A 23,630-nucleotide genomic window follows, 5' to 3' on the forward strand; every position below is an offset into this window, starting at 1 on the left:
GGCAGGCTTCTTCTACTCTTTATACTCTGATGAACCTCACAGCTTTACCTCTGTCCCAGGCTGAGCCCCCGGCCCTCACGCATTTGCCTGGCCACCCTTCATCTCTACGAGGACGGCCCCCAGCATCTCAAACCCATCATGTCCCTGAACTCAGACTCCGGACCTTCCTTCCCAAACCTAGTCTCCTCCAGTCATGTTTGCCAGAAAAGACATAAGACACCCAGTTACATCTGACTTTTATATCAACCATGGTGAATATATTTTTAGTGTAAGTAAGTCCAGTGTGCTATTTGGGACATACTTACACTAAAAAATATTTATTGTATGTCTGATTGCATGGGACATACTTATACTAAAAAATTATTTGCCAAATATCTATGCAATCTGATATACAGCAATTTTTTAGTAAAAGTACATCCCAAATATCATATGGTGCATACTTATAAAAATGATTCACTGTTCGTATAAAATTCGAAGGTAACCGGTATCGTGTATTTTTATTTGCTGAATCTGACAAGCCTACCTCCAGTGTTCTCGGCCAGGGGAGGGGCACCTTACCTACCTTACCGTAAGTATTCCATTAGCTCCCCTTCGTCCTCAGGACAAATCCTCAGTCTGGGCTAAGGTCCTCCACAATCGGCTTCCTTCTTATTCTGCTGTTTCTACGCTGTGCTCTACCCCCAACCCCCCATCATGCACCCACCAACCCCCAAGCCCACTGGACTCAATGTCCCTTGGGCATTGAATTACTTCCAGGGTGCCTGAAATGGGCACATACTCTTCTCCATATCTGCATCTGGATAGTGGATAAAGTTTACCCATTTCCAGATCTTTGTTAAACTATCTTAGATAGTGGGCTTCATGGAGCCCCGAGGGCAGGGACTCCAGGCCCCTGGGAGCTAGCAGCAGAGGGGTTCCTGTGTGATTGAGTTGCTACTGCATTCTCTGTAACTTTGCACATGACTCCAAGTGTGCATGTCTTCATCAGGATTGTGGGAGGCTAGGACCACCATGGGAAGGTGGCTGTGCAGCTGGATCTTGGCTGACAGTGGCCTGTGACCGTTCCTCCCTGACCCTTGGATTGTGGCTGTGTGACACGGCCATCTGCACTGGATGACTGTGAAGTGGTGAGAGCCGGCAAGAGGGAGCACGACGTAATGGCTGAGAACACTGGTTCTCAAATCTTGACTTTATAACGTACTAGCTGTGTGACCATGGGCAAGACTCTTAACATCTCTGGGCCTCAGTGTTCCCATCTATAAAATCAGAAATGTTAGTTGTCTCTATTTCTTTTCTTTTCTTTTTTTTTGCGGTACGCGGGCCTCTCACTGTTGTGGCCTCTCCTGTTGCGCAGCACAGGCTCCGGACGCACAGGCTCAGCGGCCACGGCTCACGGGCCCAGCCGCTCCACGGCACATGGGATCTTCGCGGACCGGGGCACCAACCCGTGTCCCCTGCATCGGCAGGCGGACTCTCAACCACTGCGCCACCAGGGAAGCCCTCTTTTTTTGTTTTTTAAGGATCTGTTAACTAACTTTTATTGTGGTAATCATTTTGTAATATATACATACACCAAATTGTACACCTTAAACTTACACAATGTTTTACGTCAATTATATCTCAATAGAGCTGGAAAAACAAGTTTTTTAAATGAAAAGTAAGTTTTTCGTTTTGATGAAAGCCATGTTATTTTTTTTTTCCGTTTCACGGTTTGGGTTTTTGTGCCCTGAAAAATCACTGTCTAGACCATGATCACAAATATTTTCTCCAATAGTTTCTTCTAAAAATTTTATAGTTCTAACTTTAATATTTATGCCTATCATCTACTTCAATGAGTTTTTATATATCATGTGAAAAGTACATGAGCTTATCTTTGGAAAGCAACAACAATACTGCCCAGCATGCCGCACATGGTAACTTTCCTGCTTATATCACTTCTAATTTTTCTATCTCTGATCACCAAGTATTTTGTTTGGCTGTTAACTTTCTATCTCTCCCCATTTTGGAAAGATTTTGGTGAACAGAATTTCTTACTCACCTTTGCATCCCCAGGGTCTGGAGGAACTGAACGTATAGAAAGTTCTCAGTAGATATTTATCCTAGCTGCTGAGATGGCTGCAGAAACTTGTCTTGCAGATTATAGAATTGTTTTCCAAAGAAAGAGATCTTTAAGCTGCATTTTGAGGGATGAAAGGAGCTTTCCAGACAGAAACGGGTGATTAGAAATTCAAGAAGAGGCAAAATCAGAGAAGGGCCACGAGAAGAGCACGGTGGGCGCTGCTGCCCATTTGGGATGGTTTCGGAAGCAGCGTTGGAAGCTCTGGGAGTGGTCATCTGGGACTCGGATGTCCACCTGCCAAGAGTGGCCTTAGTTGTCCTGCAAGCATCAGCCAGTCCCTGTGGGATTTGAGGCAGACGTGAGTGTCAGGGACGTTACCTGGCTGAGTAAGGAGATTGTACTGAGGGAGGCAAGTGTGGAAACAGGGAGAAGAGCTAGGAAGTTGCTGCAAAGGAAGAGCTGAGAGATGTCGGGAGTCAGAATCCCGCCACACAGGGCAGGGAAGGCCCCGTGCACTGCAGTGCTACACATCACGGAGGGTGCAGTCCCCACAGCCAGTGCCAGGAATGGTGCCTGCTGCAGGGAAGGGCCGGTCCTGGAGAGAAAGGGCACAGACGGGACAGTAGGAGCGACGGGGAGTGGTGGGTTTAAAAGGGGACTCCCAAAGGACCGCGAGCCTCGGGCTCTGGGCTGTGGTCTCCTTGGGTCTCGGAGTCACTTACATGTATTTATCTATCAGGGCAGAGTTGGCAACAAGATTCATAAAGCCTCATTACCAGACTTCTCTAAGCTTCTGACTTGTGGGTTCTGGTTCAGGGGACCACAAGGAGAGTCACAAGAGCAAAATGAGTGAAGTTTGTGGAACAAAAAAGAAATGAGATCAATCCTAAGGGAGACTTAACGTCTTCTCCTCCTCTTGTATCCAAACTGTGCCTGACAGCATCCCTCGAGAGCTGGCACTGTCTCCAAGAAGGAGGGACCCCCATGCTGCTGGGTATGGACCCTGTGCTGACCATATCATTCTGGATGCTGTTATAACTCAGGGTCCCCTTTGCCTCAGTATTAGCCTCTGAGAGGAGTGCCATCAACCCATTTTACAGATGTGAAGGCAAAGGTGCAGAAAGGCCACGTGACTTGTCCAAGGCCACAGTGCTCATAAGTGGCAGAGTCACGATTCAAAATCAAGCCAACATTTGCACTACACCACCAGACAGGACCTGCCTTAATGACCCTCTGCTCAGCATTTCAGAAGCTAGAGGTCTCGGCAAGGCCATCTTTCCCTTAAGTAACCAAAGCCCCAGAGGCTTTCAAGGCTCCCAGGCTCCTTTGCATTTCTAGTCACCTCCACAGAGAAAGTCGTATAGACTTGGCCAAGGACATGGCCAAGGTCCTAAGAAGCTCGCCATGTAGAGCCTCAGCGTGCTCCTCACTGGCGACCAGGGTCTGGCCCCCAGCTCGTCTCATTCCTGGTGGAGGCGGGTGTCCCGTGAGCTGCACAGCCTCCGCCCCCGCAGCTTCTATTCTGGCCTCCGTCTTGTCTCCTTTGATCCTCTCCCCTTTTTTTCTGAGATTCCAGGGTTTCTGAAGTGGACTTCTAGGCGAAGTGACCACTGTGATCAGAAGCTAGAGGCTTTAAATGAAACAGGAAAAGAAATGGGTTCCATAAAGCAGCCATTGGCCACTGTCCCTTGCATTATTTATATGAAAAATAGGCATGTTTCTTCCTCTAATTCTGATGAAACCCAGTTTTAGTAAGAACCGGAAGAGCAGAACTCATAAGAAAGCCAAATGAGGGTGCAAAGTCAGGCATTCCTTTTGTGTGTGTGGTTGTCAGTGGAGAGGCAAAGAGCTTAAGACGTCAAGGAAAAAGAAGGAGAAACTACGTAGAAATGAGCAGATGCAAATGTAAATAGTTACTCAGAGATAAATGGATATGCCAGATGCATAAGGCATAGAAGGTTTCAGGGGGGAAATTATAGCTCAGATCCAGGGAGATCACATAAGATCTATGATATTGCAGGTAATTGTATTTTACTCTAATCCTCGCTGGGAAAGAGACAGAAAGTTTGACTTCATGTCTCCTTCCCTGGTCTTTTAGTTTCCTCCTGGCCAGCCTCAATTTGGGGTTATTTCTATGTTAATCTTGAAGTAACTGTGCACTTCTCAGTTATCCCATGAGCCCGTCCGTCGTGGCCCTCACCTGGACAGGTGTGGCCAGTCTTCTGCTTCCCGAGTCCCTCCAGGACTGCCTGGCCGGACACAGATCACATCCCACCTCACCGGACTGCCTGTCTTCCTGACCTTGAGCTCAGTCTGCCGAATCTGCATCTGTGCCCTCCTCACACAAGTACACATACATGTGTGCGTGCACACACACCCACAACACACACAGTAGACACCCACAATGTATACACATATACACACACCCGCAATACACAACACACGGTACACACACAACACATATACACACAATACATACACAACAGTCATATACACACAACACATACACAACACACGACAGTCATATACACACAACACACACACACTACAACACTCATATACACACAACACATACACAACACACACCCACAACATATACACACAACACATAGACCCACAATATATACACAACACAACACACACACAGTATCCACAGCACACACACGACACATACAAAACACCGCACACACACACACACATACACAGATCATCGTCATCCTTCGTGGGCTCTAGGATGTAAGCTGACCCGACGTCTCAGTTCTCCCTTTGCCTAGCTCTGATTCTGGAACCTGGTCTGATACCCCTGCCTTGCAGCTCAGGTCAGCCGAAATTCTTCAGACTCACGGAGCTGATTCCTCACTCAGCTGTGACCTGGTCCTGCTACCACGGCGCATGTGGACAGTCGGTATTCAGGCCGTGTCTGAATGGTAGAGACGTTAATCTAGAGTCGAACCATCTGAACAGAGAGCCCTTCCTGACCGAACCCAGCTCACCTCAGGGATGCTACTGGGTCTGAGATTGTACCACTAACGAGTCACTGCACTGAAATTTTAATTGAAGAGCAAATCCACCTGTGCATAAGGTAAACTATGTAAAAGGAATTGTTAACATTTATCTGCAGGGATTACAACCTCGTGCTCTGGATCGGTCACTGGGATCCAGTAGTTGCGTCGCTTGGTCGATTCTCCACACATGTTCATCAGGGTGGAGCTGACAGCACACCCGTGGGGCAGGTAGGGTGGCATCAGGGCCGCCCCCTCACTGATGCCAGCACATCCTTTACTGAATTCGGAAGCCAGTGCACTTTCCTGGCTGCAGAGAGCATTAAAGTCTAGACCCCAGAAGAAGTTAATTCAGTCCGCTGGAGGACATAACTGTATGACGTCTGGAAATATGCAGGAATGGAGGTAATTTTTACCACGTGTACGCTTGTCATTTATAAAACATGTTCATAGGCCCCCAGACGATACGAGTGGAGGATGGCAATTCTCAGAGGTGTCACCAGGGTGGAGGGGGTGGGGCGGGCATGGGGTCTCCATTCTGGATGGAGAATAAGAGCGTGGACAGAGCACAGGATTTGGAGTCAGAATTTCTTTCGTATTCACTCAGCCTCTTGGTGCTGTACCATCCTGAATAAGTCCCTCCCTCTCTCCACAGACCCGGTGTTCTTGTCTGTAAAATGGGGGTAATAGCAGCCCCCTCACAGAGTCACTCTGTTAATTAACTGAGTTCTTGGGACGCAATCGGCAGCAGTGCCCAGGAAATGGTGCCGTTTCTCTTATCAGCCGCGCCAGTAGGTCACCATTCCTATTTCAGTTAGTAAGTTTCTGGAATCATTTTAATTAAAATCACTCCCCAGGGCTTCCCTGGTGGCGCAGTGGTTAAGAATCCGCCTGCCGATGCAGGGGACACGGGTTCGAGCCCTGGTCTGGGAAGATCTCACATGCCGCGGAGCAGCTGAGCCCACGCGCCACAACTGCTGAGCCTGCGCTCTAGAGCCCGCGAAACACAACTACTGGGCCCACGTGCCACAACTAGTGAAGCCCGCGCACCTAGAGCCCATGCTCTGCGACAAGAGAAGCCAGGACAGCGAGAAGCCTGAGCACCGGGATGAAGAGTAGCCCCCGCTCGCCGCAACTAGAGAAAGCCCATGTGCAGCAACAAACACCCAACGCAGCCAAAAATAAATAATAAGTAAATAAATTTATTAAAAAAAAAATTTCTCCCCAAATTGACCATCTTAAGGACTGGGCGACACTGAGTTGGCGGCTGGGCTGAGCTGAGGGGTCCCAGAGACCACGCACACGTCCTGGCAACCCCCAGCGGCTGGCCTCAGCCGGGATCCTCTGCCGTAGAATCTCGGCGCCTCTCCACGTGGTCTCTCCAGCTTTGGATGTGGTGACTAGGGCTCCGAGAACAAGTGGCCCTAAGACAGGAATCGGAAGCTGCCTGTTTCCTACGGCCTTAACGGGGAAACTAGTACCAAGTCACTTCTTCCATGTTCTATTGGTCAAACCACCCCGCAGCACACCTGCGTACAAGGGGAAGGGGCGTGGACGCCGTGTCTCAAAGGGAAGCGTGTCAAAGAACCAGGGCTGTCTTTAATCCACCACTCTCCCTTCCTCCCTCGGGTCTGGTGGCTAAACATCACTTCTTCACTGAGACCTGCCTCACACCCCATTTTAAATCGGTGTTGCCCCTCCCTCCATGTCCCATGCTCCGAACCCCTGCCATGATTTATTTCTCTCCATGAAGTGGTAACTATCTAATATTGTGTATTTTACGTACTTACATCTTTATCGTCCACTTCACCATGTTGAAATACAGGCTAGCTCAGGATCTCTGTTTTTGTCCATTTTGTTCCACGCGATTGCCCCGTACCTACAGAGTGCCCGGTACAGGGTAGACATTCAGTACAGAGCTGTGGAAAAGATGACTGCCAGCTGCTTTCAGTACATCATCAACTTCCCTTTGTCTCCATGCAGACATCTGATGGAAGACCTCAGGCTCTGGGGCAGTTTTAAAAAGTGACCACCTGTTCTTTGGCCTCCCTTCCATCAAGAAGCAGGATTGTGGCCCTTGGATCTGGGCAGCTTGTGACAATAGCATGTGGGAAGTGACACTGTGTAACTTCTCAGGCTAGGCCAGAAAGGGAAGGCAACCCCTTCTCTTAGGAAGCTCCACCTGGAGCCCAGCCACCATGCTGAGGAGCCCAAGCCACAGGGAGAGGCCACGTTAGGGGTCTGGTCAGTAGATCCCACCTTTCAGTGGTCCCAGCCCAGGGCCCAGATGTGTGGTATGGAGCGTCTGAAGATCCCAGCCCTTTACCTTTCACATCTTCCCAGGTGAGGCCCCAGACGCCATGAAAAGAGATGAGCCATTTCTGTCCAAATTCCTGATTCACAGAAACAGTAAGTATTAAAAAAAAAAAAAAAAAAAAGGTTGATGTTCTATGCCCCTAAGTTTGGGGTGGTCTGTTACACACCAATGGGTAACCAGAATCCACATCTTTATTTTCTTAAATCAAATAAACGTGGTCAGACCCCCAACCTACTAAGCTTGTCAGGATATTCCATTTTAGTCGTGCTTTGGGAAGTCCTTTCCTGATCCTCTGAGTGTGGAACAGTCATTGGAAAGAATCTTCCATCCTGACTGCTTGGTGAATCATCTCTCCCGAGCAGGAGACCCATCTTCCCAGGCAAGTCCAGGGAGCGTCATGCACCCATGTTCCCTGAACAGGGCTCTGTGCCAGGCTCCGGGACACAACAGAGAAGAAAACGGAGCAAGTTCCTGCCCTCTGGGAGCTTACATTTTAGACCAGCAGTAAATAGACAATCGCTGACTAAGGTTTAAGCCTTTCCACGCAGTGGACCCGTTTTTTTTTTGTTTTTTTTTTTGTCTAATTTTCTTAAATTGAAGTGTAGTCCGTTTGCATGTTGTGTTAGTTCCTGGCAAACAGCAAAGTGATTCTGTTATCTTTGTTGATGCAGTCTATCACTTAGCACATACTCTCTAATTCTGCAAACCATAGCCCTCGATATGAGTATCAACTCTCAAAGTAAACCCGGAAGGAAAATGTGTGAGATCATCAAATTCTCATAAACTGAGGCACGTGTGGCCTTTGACTTAGATTTCCTGTTCAGTGAAGCTTGGCGCTCACTTTGGAACTGTTCTTTTTGTTCCCCTGACGCTTGCATTAGAAGTTAGTCTGACCCTTCACGTCTCTGTCGATTGGCTAATGATCTGAAACCACCAGGGCTGGAAATTCAGTCACAGCCTCAGTGTAATTTAAAGACCTATCACTAATGTGTGTGTGTGTTTATTTTTTTGAATTTTATTTTATTTATTTTTTTATACAGCAGGTTCTTATTAGTTACCTACTTTATACATATGAGTGTATGTATGTCAATCCCAATCCCCCAGTTCATCACACCACCACCGCCCCCCGCCACTTCCCCGCCTTGGTGTCCATACGATTGTTCTCTACGTCTGTGTCTCTATTCCTGCCATGCAAACCGGTTCATCTGTGCTATTTTTCTAGGTTCCACATATATGCGTTAATATAAGATATTGTTTTTCTCTTTCTGACTTTGTGTGTGTGTTTTTCATCTCAGGCTTTCATTGCCCATGTGATTATTATTTTGTAATGAACTGGCAATCAAAGACACACAACAAAATTTAAGTCACTGCTAGATTAATTTGTGGAAGAAATGAAATTTCTTACATTTGGTCCCCCTCTCTTCACTTTCGTCTCCAACCCAAGTATCCACATTTCCTCCACTGTACACTCTGGAAGCCCAGGGCTCCCCGGCTGCCAACCTGCCCCACATTCCTTTCTGTCCCTCCTTCTTCCCTAACCACCCAAGCACCTCTTAGGAGCCTTTCCATTTTAATTAGGAAAATAGCTCATAGAATGTGAGGCGTGGGTGGTGGGGGAGGGACAGGCGGGGCTTTAGGGACAACTTGGTCCAGCCTCCTCATGTTGAGGCTGGGAAGTCTAAGGACCAGAGAGGTAGCGTGACTTGCCCAAGATCAGCATTATCTTGGAAGCTGGAGAGAAATCTTAGCGGGGCACAGAGTGTGGGGTGAGGGCAAAGGGGAAGGTGGGAGAAGGAGGGAGTGGAGGCAGGATTTCACACGTCTGACAGCCCGGAAGGATTACATTTTAGCCTTAAATCACACTCTGTCGGCAGTTCTAATCTAAATGCAAACTCTAAATATAATTCATCTGAAGTATGTTCTGGAAATCCTTTTTCCTAAGTATGTCTTCAATTATTAAGACTCTTTCATTGGAGCTTGTATTTTCCTCAAATCAAGAAGAGAAGAGAATATTTCTCAGAGGCAGAAATTTGGGTGAGTTTTCCCTTTCACCTCCCTCTTTGAACTCTTTCGGCCTTGCTTGAATTCTTCACAATAAGCATACATAATTTTTACAAAAACTAAAAAGACCTCTTTAAACAAAAATTGGAATACTTTAATAATATATTTTATTACCTTAATTATACAGGTAATTACAGCTTTGCAGACCCGACCTCACAGAATTGGATTAAAAGCTAAATATGCAAGATACAAAAAAGCAGTTTAAAAAATTCATAGGATAGATCATGATTAATGTGAATGCCCCTTGGAGCATTTATAATTGTCCACAGGTATATTTTCACCTGAGCACACCCTAGCGTGGTCAGTTCTAGAATCCTCCCAGAATGGAAAGAGCTCTTTTGGAGAGCAGCACAAATCTGCTGGGATTGATATGTCGTTGACCTGTAATTTTCAAGGACTTCTAGATTTATCCAGAAAGATGCATAAGAACTGTTTGGAATGGGGGGAGGGGGAATCCAGATAACTGGATTTACCAATAGTAAAGCAATAAAATTAATTAAGAGCAGCTACTGCTGGGAAGTGGAAAGTAGAAATTTAATATTATTTTCCTGAATAATTTATGCTAATCACTCAATACAATGCCTAATGTATAGGCAGCACTCCGTAGATATTGTCAATCATTATTGTTATACGGTCCTGAGGACTACAATTCCCAAAATGCACTACTCCTCTTCCATTCTGCCTACAACTCCCAAAATGCACTGCTCCTCTTCCATCCAGCCCCTCTGCCAACTCATTACCATTCTGGGAAAAGTGGGGATGAGAGCTGGTGGGAAAAGGAGAATGGAGCCCCCAAGCCGGGAGAAGTAGCTGACCGCACAATTCCCTTGATGGTGTAGACCGTAGATCCCTAAATTAGGAGATAGAGTGATTTTTTTTTAAAAAATCATCCTGATTTTGTTCAGGCAAAGCCTTGGAGTACCACCATTAGTTGAATCCCCTGAATTGTCTGTTTATTTGTTTGCCTGTTCGATTTTACTTAGTTCTGTTTTGTGTTACAATTGATGTTAATTCCTTCATGATAATGGCATTAAGATGTCCGCTATGCGGCTTCCCTGGTGGCGCAGTGGTTGAGAGTCCGCCTGCCGATGCAGGGGACACGGGTTCATGCCCCGGCCCGGGAAGATCCCACATGCCACGGAACGGCTGGGCCCGTGAGCCATGGCCACTGAGCCTGCGCGTCCGGAGCCTGTGCTCCGCAACGGGAGAGGCCACAACAGTGAGAGGCCCGCGTACCACAAAAAAAAAAAAAAAAAAAAAAAATGTCTGCTAGTTATCAGTGTTCCACGTGGTAATGAGTTTTAGCATTCTGCTGTTTTTATGGTTGTGTTAGTGAGAAGTTAGAGGAGGGGCTGCATGATTTCAGACTGGAAATGAGACCAAATTTCTGAGTGATTCTTTGAGTTATTTTACATTTAGAACAAGAAAGGCACCAAGTGTTGCATCAAAAGACATTACACAGTGTAAAGTGTACATACGGTAGAGTCTTTCTCACACCTTAAAATTATACGAAGCATAGATTATTCAGGAAAAGAATAAAATGGCTCCAACTAAGAAGAGGCCAAGTCCCAAATTTTCAGGTAACCATATTTTATCTTAGGAACAATTTTGAGAGGTAATAAGAATGATATACATTACAATTTTAATGAGATGAATATTGCTATATCTATAAATTAAGTCAAATCATATGAAATTGTCATTTTTGTAGATCAGAAAATAGTTACATATTGGCAATTTCAAATGGTTCATCCTAGAAGCTGGATTTTTCACCAAACATTTATTGAGCACTTACTATGTGCAGGACTCTGCTGTGGGGCTCATACTTTTGAGGAAGACCTAGCACTAGCTCTCCAAAAGGCAACTTTTCAGAGATCCCACTGAGCTACTCTCAGATAGAGGTGTGGCTGACAGTTCAACAGGCAAGATGGACACACTGAAAAGCTTTTGTGTTGTTTTTAATGTAGACATAACTATCTCGAAGCTCAAGGACACAACAAAAGGTGCTGACGTCAACAGCTACCGTACATCACAAGGAACAGCCGCAGTTGCTTTGGGGACACATCGCTAGCAGCTGTTTACTCTTGCGTGACGTCACTGGATATGGGCCGCTTGTCGAGCAGCTACTGATGTGCCTGCCAGGAAGATTCACCTTCAACTGACAACAGTTTGGTTATAAAACCCACACCAAGAGCTGGTCTGATAAGAGACTATGATATCAAGTTACGCTGTGAAAAGCCACCATCATTAGCCGTTGCCAACGGAAACAACCACCAGCAGAAGAGAGACAATTCAGCTGGGAAGATGGGGCCTCCCCTTATCCTACTGTGACACACTGGAATGGGACATCCAGGAAAAGCAAAAAAATGTTCTTTTATGATACCTTTCACTCTGGAAAAAAAAGAACAATTTGCCAAGGAAATCTATTGAGTTTGAAGACCCCCATTTTTTTTTTAAAAGCAAATCTGCTCTTATTCTTATTTTTTTTTAATGTTTGAATGTTTTGGCTATGTTGGGTCTTTGTTGCTGCACGCGGGTTTTCACTAGTTGCGGCGAGCCGGGACTACATTTCATTGCGATGCGCGGGCTTCAGTAGTTGTGGCTCTCGGGCTCTAGAGCACAGGCTCAGTAGTTGTGGCGCACGGGCTTAGTGGCTCCGCGGCATGGGGGATCTTCCCGGACCAGGGATCAAACCCGTGTCCCCTGCACTGGCAGGCGGATTCTTTGTCACTGTCCCACCAGGGAAGTCCCGAAGGCCCCAAATTTTAAGGTGAAGGCTCAGATCAGCTACTGAGAGTTGAAGTGTAACCAGCCTTAGGATTCCCAAGGAAGACTGTGGCCAGACTGCATACAGTAAATGTTCGCTCATTGATAGGAAGCTTGCATCTGATGTAAACCTTCTCAAGGAAAAGACAGGCATCTGGAAATGCTTGCATTTTCTCAGTGAGTCTGTTTAATTTACCCTTAATTGTGCTCTGTGTGGCAAAGGTCAACAAACATCAAAAACCTTAAAAATGTTTAAATATCAAAGTGAGGTTGAGTAACCCATTGTGGTACAAGTAGGTGTAAAACAGATTAATTAAATACAATTAAGGAAATGTTATGGTAGTTTAAGCTAACTAAAAAGGAAGAGGAAATGCTCTCTATTCAACCATAAAATTATCAATGAAGAAAGTTTCATGAGCACCATCTGTTGAGATATTTAATATTAAACTAGATAAATAAGTCAAAAATACTTTGTCCTCTAATTAGAGGAAGATTCCAAACTGAGTCACAGAAAATCCTGAGATAATACAATCATTACTTTTTTGGGAACATGAGAACTTCAAAACTTGGAATTGTCATTAATTCATGGAGAGCTGCTATGAGGTCCCCTTCATAATTTGGAGATAAGAGAAGTGTTTTTTCTGATATCTCTCAAAAATAATCAAGGAAACCAGTGTGCTTCCACAAATCTCACAAAAAAATAAGAAGAAACCTCACTGAAATTGATCATGGCATTGATCATTGATGATTATAGATAACAGCTATAGATATATAGATACACACACATATACATATACATACATACACACAAACTATGTCTATGTCTGTCTATTTATCCACACATGTGATACAAAGATAAAGTAATAATTGGATCTATTACATAAAGTAATAATTGGATCTAACCAGATCTATTACATAAAGCAGCGTGCTTCCAAAAATGAATGGGTATAGGAAACCCTGTTTCTAATGGCCACAAATAATCTGACCTTCAAACTGAATTGACAGAAGAGCAAAGAAGGCTCATCAGACTCATCATAACAGTCAACGTGACACAACTTGCAACCTACATGTCCATTGATAGGTGAATGGATGAAGAAGATGTGGTATATCTATCTATCTATCTATCTATCTATCTATCTATCTCTCTATCTACACAATGGACTATATTACTCAGCTTTAAAAAGAATGAAATCATGCCATTTGCAGCAATGTGGATGGACCTAGAGATCATCATACTAAGTGAAGTAAGTCAGATAAATACAAATATATGATATCACTTATATGTGGAATCTAAAAAAAAAAAAAAGATACAAATGAACTTATTTACAAAGCAGAAATAGACTCACAGACATAGGAAACAAACTTACAGTTACCAAAGGGGAAAGGAAGGGGAGGGATAAATTAAGAGTTTGGGATTAACAGATGCCCACTACTACATATAAAATAGATAAACAACAAGGACCTACTGTATAGCACAGGGAAATATATTCAATATCTTATAATAAGCTATGATGGAAAAGGATCTGAAAAAAATGTGTTCGTGTCTGTGTGTGTGCGTGTGTATGTGATAACTAAATCACTTTGCTGTACACCTGAAACATGATAAATCCACTATACTTCAATAAAAAAATTACACATCCTATGACATAACATATATTAAAAAGGCATAACAATGTTACCTATTATTAATGGATTTTAGCCATTATTATAAAAACAATTGCACATCCCGCAGTTTGGGGCCACTGACCTCTGCCTGGTAACCCCATTTCTTAGGTGCTTTACCATCTGGAGGGAATACAGGCATGGGGATTCCAGGTGTCAGAAAGGTAGGTCCCTCTGGGGGCATCAATGTTCCTTTCCAATATTTCCAGTTCTTTCCTTCCAGACAGTCCAAGAATCGTTCTTCCCTGCTCCGTGCAGTCCAGACGTGGTTGCATGACTTGCTTTGGCAGTTGTGAGTGTCGGTGGCATGTGTTACTTTGGAGGGAAACATTTAAGTGGCAGCAGGGAGACCCTCCAGTGCACTCGCTTTCCCTGTCTCACCAGTCGAAGAAATGCAGTGACTGCGGAGGTGACACCAAGCCACCGCACGGAAGAGTGGCCTGCAGTGGCCTTTGCACCAACAAGAACAACAGCTCTGTTGCTTTAAGCCTCCGAGGTTTGAAGCCATCATGGCAGCGTTGCCAAGCCTATTCTGACCGATACAAACCCCAACTGTAGATTAACCAAATTTCAGGCTTTAAATCAATCTCCTTTAAATGTAGTTAGGATAAATCAGTTTCCCAAGGCCTCATCAATCTTGGGGCAATTGACAACATGAAATGTCTAAATCTTTCAAGTTAAAGAACAGTACCTGAAACTGCAAAGACCCTGTTGGGGTCAAATCCCAGAAGTATCAGCCTTGTCTCGTTAACATTCTTCAAGAAGATCAGGAAGGGGCTGCAGACCTCAGCTCAGGGAAGGCTCCTGACCATGAATGGAGGAGAATCCACACGCCTTCTGTCCACAGCAACTACACACAACACAAGGCAACATCACTGCAACCCCTGGTTGGCTCTGGGCAGAGTTTGACCCCAGTCACAAAACTGGTTGACATCCAGATTACCTTTGACAGCCTTTAAATAGCCCACAAAGTACGACAGACTCAGCTTGGGTGTTTTTGTTTGTTTTGCATTTATTTACATACATTCCTGTGCACCAACTGTTGTGCAACTGGAAGTGCAACTGGAAAATCTGAGCTAAACCACAGGAAGGAAAAATGGGACTTGGATGTGCAAATGTCCAGCTATTAAATCATTTTGCCCTTAAAAAGCTACCAAACCCCTAACAATGGCAGGGAGACGGGGACACGAATACCTGCTAGTAGCTGGGTTTGTTGTTTCAAGGACTAACACCCCCAACCCAAGGCCTGATCATGCCGTGACACAGAACTTGAAAACTTATGCTCAGTGAAGGAAGCCAGACATAAAAGACCCCCTATGTGTGAACCTTTATATGAAATGCCCAGAATATGGAAATCCATAGAGAAGAAAGCAGACGCGTGGTTTATGGTGAGAATGAGCGCTGGCTGGATTTGCTTCTCAGCCTGACCCAGGTTCCTGGACCTCCCACCCCGCCGAGTCAGGATTTCCTGCTGTGGTCTCAGGGGCCACCTCTCCCTCCTGGGCCCCTGGTCACTGCTCCCCCAGATCTGGGGATGGAGTGTCGCATTACGTGAGGGTGAGGGTCTGAGTCCTTGCACAGACACAAGTGCGGTGCAGCTGTGGGGTAGCTTGCCGATCTCCACGCTCTTGGGAGAGTGCATCACAGGCTTAAATGAGAGGAGGAGAGTTTGGCCTTATTCTTGGCCTGAATTTCCTCACCTCATGAGCTGATTCTGCCAACGCCATTAATCTGTTCCTAAACCACGTGTTGGCCCACGGACGACGTTCATCTATCTTCACCGATGACACATTGTTCCTTCCTCTATTAAAACTATATTCTAATTGCGAAGGGGCTCTGCCTGGAAGCCCTCCATCGCTCCAAGTCTCTGCCTGCATCCTTAATTTGGCAGGACTTGTCTGAACACAAGAAATACTTGGAGTCTCAGGAAAGCCGAGCAGGTCTAACTGAGGCAGCAAAAAAGGATACTGCTCTAAGTAAGCCATCGGAATGTCCCCTGCGCAGAAGTGATTCTGCCTCCCCTGAAACATTGATGCCGTTAGCCCAGCGCAAGTGAAGTTCATGACCAGAGCATTCTGCTAGACTCATGCTGGCCGATCTGTTACCTACAAGCTCTGGAAATCAGCCTCCGGGTGAGAGGAGATGCTGCCTGTCTGCGGCTGGCTAGTTCACATCCACTTCCTACCCAGTCCGGCAAAACAGCATGGTCCTCCAGTGAGCCGATGGATGGACAGACAGAGGAAGGCCTGCCAGGGTCCAGCATTTTGGGGCTCAGGATGGGCAGGAAGTGGGTTTTCCCATCATTTCCCTGTATTTTATGTGGTCTTCATCTCCCAGGAAGTGCCCCTGGGACCCCAGGGACATCACATGGCTGGGGACAGCAGAAAGAGGACAGCCCCGAGGTGTGGGGAGAACTAGGTAATACGGGGCTGTACCAGGAGCTTGGGGAACGGGTCAGACTAATCCTACTGACTTTGAAGGAAAGAAGATACTCAGAAGGTCAAGAGAGCAATGACCAGATCTCCCAAGTTGAGTTGGGGTGGCTTCACCTCTCCTCCCTCCCACGCCTTGACCTCCCAGGGCCACACGCCTGGGTGGAGCCCCGGAAACCAGGTTCAGAATGGGCATCAGCACGGCTGGGTCTGGCCCTTCTTCCCACGTTCTCCTCTCTTTTTCCTCACAAACTTGCCCTTGTGGGGAGTCCATGTGGAATAGGCTCATCTGGCGTGGAGTCTTCATGGCTGGGACCCTCTTGAAGAGTTCCCCTGAAACCTAGATGTAGGAAAAGCGGAAAGGCTAGGGCCGTGCATTCGAGGCCGACGGCAGGCTGCCCAACACAGCATAACTCAGGGAACATGCGCTCGAGTTTAGAATTGGGGAAACCACGGGTTACCTCTTTTTTTTTTCTATTTTGTTTATTTGTTTATTTTACATATACATGTATCTATTCTTTTTCAAATTCTTTTCCCAATTAGGTTGTTAATAATATTGAGCAGAGTTCCCTGTGCTATACAGTAGGTCCTTGTTGGACGGACCTAGGGCTACCTCTTAATAGGTGTAGCCTCCTGTCTGTGCACCCAAACTCAGACCATCGTATTGAATTGACCTGAAAATTGTTTCATTTAATCACTACTCTGGCAGCAGAGTTGTACTCTAGCTTCCAGAGAGAATCACCAGCCTTATTCTAAACACAGATTCATCACACAGAATTTTCCAGGCTTTGTGATGGAGGGCAGAATCCACCTTCACGCTGGTCGCTCTATAATTAAGTTCTCCCACCTATCGGAGCAGAAACTCTGAAAAGGCTTTCTGCAGAGTTTAGGACTCTATTCTACCTTCACTCGTTGGGAAAGCAGTATCAGGAGTTATGACTTCCTGTCCGTTTGATCTCATTGTCTGAGTCTATATTCTAAAGGTGCCAATGTACAGTTTACTCTGAGTGGTTAGATGCCCTGGAAACGCTTCACTGAGCATCTCCATGAACCCGTGTTAATTATTTACTAGTCTTAATAGGTTCCTCTTTAACAGTTTACGTGTTAGAGGTCATTGTCAACTCGGAGCCCCTGGATCTGGGTAAAGCCACTTGTCCCCACAGAGCTCACCTGGGAAGAAGGAATCACGAAAGCCTTGCCAACTGTTCGCAAGGCCTCTGGCGTCGCCTAGTTTGTCTGGTCACTGAACGGACAGCAGAATGTCCTCATGTCTTCTCCAGCCACAGAGGAAACTTGACCCTCATTTCTTCATGGCAGCAGCTCACCAAGTCTTCTCATGGTGGGTCATCCAGCCAGATGCACCCCACTGTACATAGTAGCCAGGAGGCCTGAGCACTGCCCCCCAAATGAAAGAAAAGAAAACACGCTAGAACTTGAACGAGCAGCATTGCACACAACTCACAAGTACGACACTGGACATTTTGCTAGAACTTTCTCTCCCAATAGTCCTTCCTCCTCCCAGCAGTCCTGGGAGAGAAACAGTGCAGCCCTTGGAGGCTGAGTGCACATGCTCCCTGGTAAAGGGGGTGATGCACACACCCTCTGTGCCCAGGCCAACACTGGGGACATCTCCTTCCCCTCGACAGCATGGCTGCCTCTTCCTTTAGCACTGACCTTCTGGCTGACCTTGGCTGACCTCAGGGACAGTACACACTCCTCTGCCTTAGAAAGTCTCCTTCGGTGTTTTTGAAGGTGATTAATGTCCATAGAACTCTGAACACACACAACCGCCTGTTAATGAAAAGCAGAAATGGGAGAGAGGATGTGGTCTTCTCCGTCCTGAGTGAGTCAAGTTCTGGCCCGGGTGCCTCATCCTGAGTCACTGGGCCGCTTCCTGCTGCTTCCTCATCAGCTATGGGTCCTGGAAAACACATTGATGGTTTCCTTTCCTAAGCTCAGCAGACGGTCTAGCTCAGCTCTTCACCGTTTAGTAGAGAAGAATTCAATGTTTGTCGAATGAATCCAGTATATAAAATTTCTCTTTTTATAGATGATCTGGCAAATAGTAAGATCTCTTAAGGAGAAGGTGAAATGAGAATTGTCGTAACGTGCTTTGCTGATCCTGTGTTCTTTTGAGCTTCAGCCAACAAAGTAGCTAAGTAGATGCTGCTGGTAAACGCGTTAACACCCTTGCTATAGGTCAGCTGATCATCCTCGGATGTCTCCACACTGACAAGGCACCTTCCTGCTCCTCCCGCCTCCTTGCAGAAATCAAATTAATCTACTATTAGAGGGACCACACCACAACTCTCATGGGCCCTTTGCCTTTGTAGGTCCCCCCGACATTCTGATAGAATTTTTGTGGGCCCAGTTATGGGCTGAAGTGTATGGCCCACCCCCAGCCCCACAAATTCACCTGTTGGAGTCTAACCCCCAGGACTTCAGAATGTGACTGTTTTTGGAGATAGAGCTTTTAATGAAGTAATTAAGATAAAATGAGGCCACGAGGATGTCCCTAATCCTATCTGACTGGAGTCCTTATAAGAAATGATTAGGACACACAGAGACATCAGGGGTGAGCTCACAGAGGAAAGACCATGTGAAGAGGCAGCGAGAAGACGGCCATCTACAAGCCAAGGAGAGAGGCCTCAGAGAAACCAATCCTGCTGACACCTTGATCTTGGACTTGCAGCCTCAGAACTGTGAGGAAATAAAGGTCTGTTGGGTAAGCCACCTAGACTATAGCACTTCGTTATGACATTCCAGGCAAACTAATCCAGGCCCTAAAAAATTTCATTTATTTCTGATGTGACAAAAAAACTTAAAACATCTTTGACCCTAAACGTTTATCTTTTTCTGGTTTTAAAAGAAATTGGAACATTTCTGTGGGCTCCTTGATGTATGGTGGGCTTTGAGCATAGTGCCCCTCGTACCTGTTGGAGAAGTCAGCCCCACCATCACTGAGAGCACCTGGACCATTTGGCACTGAAACCGGTTTTCCCACTGATGCTGGTTTCCATCCCTGTATTCCACCCAGGGTGCCCGGCACAGCAGCTCTCATTTCATTATGACCCAAAGCCAGACCGCTCGGATAAACAAGTGTTTCCATTTTGTAATCCAGCCTCCGCCGAGAACCTTTGTGGGGTGAGGCAATTTGGAAATACTTTGATAAATGCCGATTTAATAATCAGCAAGGGGGCCTCAGACAATGATTCATAGTCAGAACAATGTCGCCTCCAGGTGACTGTGCCCCAGCAGTGGGCAAAATCTCTCAGTCCCCTTGATTAAACTCAGTGATGCATTTGAAATCCAAGTAAGATTCCAGAGGTGGAAAGGACTCGTAAGAGGTCACAGAGACTGTTTCACTTAGCACGAAGCAATTATACAAATTTTATGTGTGACTTTGATGAGACAGAGGGGTTATTCATTAGATCAAGAAGCCACTTGAGCTCTCTTTATTACCTTGCCATTGTCCCCCAGTTCGGCAGGGCTTGGACAGGGCTGGGGCCCAAAGCAAGAGGATTCTGCGGGGAAATGTGGGCCCATCCAGTGTAGAAGGGGGCTGGACATGTCAGCCGGGGGAGGCATCTACAAGAACACAGAGACATGAAAGAGGCTGGCATACTCAAGGCAGGCAAGTGGGTGGGACCGAGTCAGGGATGCAAAAGGAGAAGAGAGGACCTAAAGGCAGAAGGGACTAGACTGGTCCTGGGGGGCTCTTAAGCGTCCCATGCGGCTGAGCTTCACAGAGCCCATTCCCAGGAGATCCTGATGTTTCCAGAACAGGAGATGTGAAGCTGTGTGTAGTGGACTGAATAATAACCACCCCCTGCAAAAGATGTCCATGGCCTGATCCCCCAAATCTGTAACTATGTGACCTTAAATGGCAAAAAGGGAATTTGCAGATGTGATTAAGACAAAGGTTTTGAGATGAAGGGGTTAACCTGGATTATTGGGTGGGATCAAGACTCAGAGGAGGAGATGTGAAAAACAGAGGCAAAGATAAGAGAGCGAGAGTGAGAGCGAGAGCGAGAGCGAGAGCGAAAGCGAGAGAGAGAGAGAGAGAGAGAGAGAGAGAGAGAGAGAGAGAGAGAGAAAACTGGAAAGGCAAGAAAGCAGAGGCTCTTCTAGAGCGTCCAGAAGGAGCACAGTCCTGCTGCCCTGTTTTAGGGTGGCCCTCCAGAGCTGTAGTGCAATGTTTGTGGGTTTTTTTTAAGGCCACTCAGTTTGTGGTCATTTGTGACAGCAGCCATAGGAAACTAATACATGTGTAAGAAATGGCATCTCATCCAACCCTGAGCAGGCACAGCTGTCTCCTCTGGAGATACGATCGTTCTGCCCAAGGGTCCCCAAGACCAGCCAGCCCACAGCCAAATCACTGTGCTCCTAGTTTTTCATCTTCAACAGGAATCTTAGTAGTAAGTTGGGAAAGGCTGTCTCAGGGGCTGCTAGCCCCATACAATTTTAAACCAGAAGTCCACTACTGCAACTTGATAGATTTTTAATAATATTCAAAGCAAGGGTAGTTGCCATGGCAAATACCATAAATATCACTTCAGCAACTCAGAGATGCTACTGCTTAAATAATTGATTGAGGTGTTGGCTGTGTTCGCTGCCCTGTGGGTAAACACTGGCTGTATGTGATCTTTTTTTAAGACAATTGACTCTAGATGTTTACTTCTGTCCCTTTTAAATATAATATCCAATGCTTCCAAGGAAATGCTTTTAGTCGTAAGTGAGTTCTGTATTCTTCACTTAAGTAATTCATGTGGCCCCAGAGTCCCTGGGGAGAAGTTAAAAGCTGACAGTCTTCAGCTCGGTTCATAGAAGGAATTTCTATGAATTAGATTTGGGGAACGGAAGCCACAGACTGGACCGTTCTGTGGATTAAGCAGGATGGTGTGAGATACTGACAAGATCTTTCCTTGCCCTCAGAAGTTACTCAAGAATGAAACGTTTGCCACGAAGATGACACACCTCTCCGGGTTTCACCTCTCCAGGGCCACCATCAGGGAGGAGCCGATGTGCACCATGAAACTCTCTGCTGTCCCCATGGAAAGAGAGGCCAAACTGGTCAGAGGCTCCTGCCATTGAAAGCGGGTCCGGGAGAGTCAAGGTTGATTGCCTTTTGTGCAGAAAACGCTATTGCTGAAGAGCCAAAGCCATACTTTCCTCCTCATCTCTCCCTGGAACCTTCCCCTTAAACTGCCTTTCCTTTGAGAGCCAGGGTAGCATCACTAAAGTCTGAGAACGGTGAACAGCAGCATGTCTATACTCGAAATTCAAGAAAGAAAAGAGTTGACTGTTCTTGGCCATAGTAACCACCACAGTCAGTTTTTAATTTTTTAATGGAAGTATAGTTGACTTACAATATTTCAGGCATACAGCAAAGTGATTCAGTTATGTGTGTGTGTGTGTGTGTATTCTTTTTCAGATTCTTTTCCATTATAGGGTATTATAAGACATTGAATATAGTTCCCTGTGCTATGCAGTAGGTCCTTGTTGCTTATCTATTTTATATACAGCAGTGTGTATCTGTTAATCTCAAATGCCTAATTTATCCCTCCCCTCGCTTCCCCCTTTGGTAACCATAAGTTTGTTTTCTATGTCTGTGGTCGATTTCTGTGTTGTAAATAAGTTCATTTGTATCATATTTTTAGATTCCACATATAAGTGATATCACATGATATTTGTCTTTCTCTGTCTGGCTTACTTCACTTAGTATGATAATCTCTAGGTCCATCCGTGTTGCTGCAAATGACATTATTTCATTCCTTTTTACGGTTGAGTAGTATTCCATTGCATATATGCACCACATCTTCTTTATCCATTCAATGGACATTTAGGTTGTTTCCACGTCTTGGCTATGGTAAATAGTGCTGCTAGGGACATTGGGGGGGCATGTGTCTTTTCGTATTAGAGTGTTCTCCGGATATATGCCCAGGAGTGGGATTGCTGGATCATCTGGTAACTCTATTTTTAGGTTTTAAAGGAACCTCCACAGTCAGTTTTTAAATTTGTCTCCATCGGTGAAAAACATCTTCCTCCCATCGGTGGGTACACTTTAAGAACCAGTCAATCAGTAACAGCTAAATCCAGTCAGTAACCACCGTTCCACACTTAAAGGACAATTATTCCTTTGAAGAAAGTCCTTCAATCCCCGAATCCATGCTTCTCAAATCCTATATAAGATCAGCAGCTTGCTTTTTTACAGACTCATGGGTCCAACAAGCATATCTCTCCCTTTCTTAGAGAGCAATGCTCTCAGCTTTGGTTTCAGATATCTACAGTAGAGGTTGCCTCTTGCTTGAAAGTAGCTGAACCACTAACCCCACAAAGTCAGCGGTATGCTGGTAAATTTTTAACAACCAGCTCTCCAGATGGAAAAAAAAAAGTTCTGATGTGTGGCTTTTGCCAATTCTCATGGTATAAATACTCCCACCAAGGCTATTTCAAGATGCCAAGGCAACGTCGATCTGCTCACAGAATTCCCGAAAATTTAATAATCGGCTCTTATGAGGAGGTTCTTGCCATCTCCGTCATACCACTGACTTAGTGCTGGGGATGGAAAGGCTCCATCATTATCCAGTGGTCGAGTGGGTATCACGGAAGGTGGATGGGCTTAAGCTACACTGTTGGCAGCATCTAAGAGGACTGCCTACTTGGCAAGAGAGCCCAGAAGCAGGAGGTCAGCAGATGGACCACAGTGGTGGGAGCTGAGGGGTAGATGAGGCTCTCAAGTCTTAGCTTGTTCTCCCGTCCCTGGACACATGAGAGCCAGCGCGTGGATGCCTGCTGCAGAAAGAGAACTCATGGCTGCTCCAAGCAGACAGAAGACCATCCATCAACAGTCACAGGTCCAGCACCTTGCTTCCACAGAGAGGGGGTTGCCATATATGGGAACCATGGTTCCACCAAACCAGCAGCAGACAGCCGATCCACACATAGGGATAGAGAAGGGGACAGATTTTCTCCTTTCCCTCCTTAGTGCCCCAACCCCAGGCCAGGAAGAAGGAGGCCAGACCCAACAGCCTCCATTCCAAGCCATTAGAGCCTGCCCAGAACTTTAAGTCAAATATGAGATTGAAACTAGTGAACAAGACTGAATCTCAATAATAAAATGAGAATTCTTCAGTAGGTGAGGAAGCCTGGAAGGTTATGAGATCCAGGTAAAGTTGTGGGAAGGGAGGCTGCTCCCTGGTGGGAAAGGCAGGTGGATGCAATCAGATCCTGTGGAAAGAGTACGGCCCCTGTCACAGCACTGCACAGGGAAAGGCCCCCAAAGGTGAGTTGCTGAGACACCCAGCCGTCCCCAAGATCCCTGCCTCCATTCG

The 23,630-nt window shown here is 46.0% G+C and overlaps 1 long non-coding RNA gene across 1 annotated transcript; it reads right to left on the bottom strand.

Annotated features, from left to right (window-relative positions):
- Positions 1-6,312: 6,312 nt before the first annotated feature.
- On the bottom strand, positions 6,313-14,688 carry LOC132427937 (uncharacterized). The gene is made up of 4 exons (XR_009520037.1): positions 14,556-14,688; positions 7,388-7,454; positions 6,852-6,940; positions 6,313-6,485 (listed from the first exon to the last, which is right to left on the bottom strand). It is a non-coding gene; the product is annotated as an uncharacterized lncRNA (long non-coding RNA).
- Between the last annotated feature and the right edge of the window lie 8,942 nt (positions 14,689-23,630).

Source organism: Delphinus delphis, chromosome 7 (assembly GCF_949987515.2).
Source record: "Delphinus delphis chromosome 7, mDelDel1.2, whole genome shotgun sequence".
Classification (NCBI taxonomy): Eukaryota; Metazoa; Chordata; class Mammalia; order Artiodactyla; family Delphinidae; genus Delphinus; species Delphinus delphis.